This window comes from Leopardus geoffroyi, chromosome B2 (assembly GCF_018350155.1).
Source record: "Leopardus geoffroyi isolate Oge1 chromosome B2, O.geoffroyi_Oge1_pat1.0, whole genome shotgun sequence".
NCBI classification, from domain to species: Eukaryota; Metazoa; Chordata; class Mammalia; order Carnivora; family Felidae; genus Leopardus; species Leopardus geoffroyi.
This window is the reverse complement of record NC_059332.1, coordinates 74,322,852-74,325,214: the sequence shown is the minus strand read 5'-3', so window position 1 is coordinate 74,325,214 and position 2,363 is coordinate 74,322,852. Positions and strand designations below refer to the sequence as shown.

At 42.1% G+C, this 2,363-nt stretch overlaps 1 pseudogene; it reads left to right on the top strand.

Annotated features, from left to right (window-relative positions):
• Positions 1–401: 401 nt before the first annotated feature.
• Positions 402–1,077, top strand: LOC123609921 (annotated as a pseudogene).
• The last annotated feature ends 1,286 nt before the right edge of the window (positions 1,078–2,363 follow it).

Below are 2,363 nucleotides of genomic sequence, written 5' to 3'. Positions count from 1 at the left end.
GAGCCTATGATGCAGTTCAAAATTTCCATATGCCACAGAGTTCTTCTCTTGCTTAGAGGAGGTAAGTCTTTTGTTCTGAAGGTCAGGCTTTGAAATGAGTGCATGAGGCCCACCCATTATGGTGGACAGTTTACTTTATTCAAAATCCACCAATTTAAATGGAAATTTCATCCGAATCACTCTCTCAGAAACATCTAGAATAATGTTTGACCAAATATCTGGGCACCGTGGCCCAGCTACATTGACACATAAAATTTTCCATTACATTTAGTTTATTATTTTCTTTTGACCTCAGGTGCCCCAACACTCCCTAAGCTTAATGTGACTTACCTGCCAAAGTCAGGGACCCCCTGCATCTTATTCATCACTGGATCCACGATACCAGTTCCATAGATGGATGAACACCAAAAATTGTCACAGGCAAAAGGTGTAACATGAGTGAAAACTCCAAGCTCATTATTGTCACAGCTGGGGCACATCAGCAAGAGGGAGAAAGCCATCTTAATGTGGTCCATCCTAATGTGAACATCTGTAAATTCATCATTCCTTATACTATAAAATACAGTCCAAAATGCAGGTTGCTTGTTATTTCCAATCCAGTGGATATCTTGACCTCTGTGCCTTGGAAGATAAGTGGCTTCCCCTAAAACTGCGTTATAGGAAGTGGTTGCAATCTGGATTCAGTCTGGTTCTGCTACCTAATGGGAAAAAGGCTGGGAGTTCACCCATTAATTGTCATGGGTGGACCCTAGGGGAGCATGGAGACTCAGGGGTGCCCGTAGGGAGTAGAGTAAAGGTTGTTGGTCTCTCTGAAGAATCTGCACCTGACTTAGGCACTGATGCAGATAAGGAACAGCAGAAAGAGGTTCACAAACAAGTGGTTGACTGTGCCTATGAGATGATCAAGCTGAAAGGCTGCACCTCCTGGGCCACGGGACTGTGGCAGATTTGGCAGAAAATATAATGAAGCATCTTAGGCGGGTGCATTCAATTTCCACCATGATTGAGGGTCTCTATGTCCATTTGAAGGAGAGAGCAGATACGCTGTGGGGGATCCAACAAAAGCTGCAGTTCTAACGTTTTATTTATTTTTTCAATGTTTATTTATTTATTTTGAGGGCGAGAGCAAGGAAACAAATGAGTGGGGGGTGGGGCAGAGAGAAGGAGAGTGAGAATTCCAAGTAGGCTCTGCCAGCACAGAGCCCAATGTGGGACTGCAACTCAGGAACCATGATATCATGACCTGAGTTGAAATCAAGAGTCAGAGGCTTAACCAAGTGAGCCACCCAGGTGCCCCAGTTCTGAAGTTTGCTAATGTTTTACCATTTCACTGTCTAGACTGCAACAGGATTTTAGTTGGAGGTTGTGTTTATTGCCTTATTATTTGACCTGCTCCTCAAGTACTAATATTAAAATGGCCTAGGATCAACATCCATTTCCTAAAGTTACAAACAGGAATGGTTCACACATCCCTCCAGCTGTATCCTAATGTTGGATGATACCTGTCTTGTGTCGTCCTAAAGTAGTTAATGTAAATAGCTCCATCACCTCAGCAGCACCACTGCCAATGTTGCATAGGCTGCAGTTGCTAGTCAAACCAGATGTGTATCTACTGTGTGTTAAAGAAACCTGGTCTCTTCACCCAACATGCCTCGTCCAACCTTTTTTTTCTCCTATCAATCACTTGCTGAGATCCAATGTATAAATTTAATAGTGCATATATTGTGCATAACTGTTATAAAGGATCTTACTTTGTGCACAGTATATATCAGATGCCTCACTTGGAGGCCATAAAGGCATATATTGAAATGGATCATCCTAAATAAATGATATATAATGAATAGATTTCTATTCATGATGTTGGCCAAATAATATTACCTTACATTCTCACAGGGGTAGGGACTGTTTGTTACTTGATAAAAGAGACTCTATTTCCATTAGCACACTGAAGCTTTTTGGTAGCTTTCTCCTTCTTGCTCCCCTCCCTTGTCACCTGTCTTTTGCATACACACATGCACATCCTCCTTCCTTATATATTATGCCAAATATTTCTGGATCTTAGTATTTCCCCCAAGTATGGAATAGGAAAAATGTTAGTTCTAAGATTTGAAGAGCTTTATGTGAGATTCTCTTGTTTTCAGCGAGGACTCTCAGATGTTCTTTTGCCTCTTGCACTGTTCAAACTCACAGGCTCCAGCATCACATCTGAGCATGTGGTGGTCATGATGCTTGTGTAGCTTTGAAAATGAACACTGGGGTTGGTGCCCAGAACCTAAATGAAAAAGGCAGTAGACCCACAAGTCACTTAATGTGCCTTGTCCCTCCTGCTTCCTTCTCTTCTGGCTAGTTTCTTCTCAGACCTA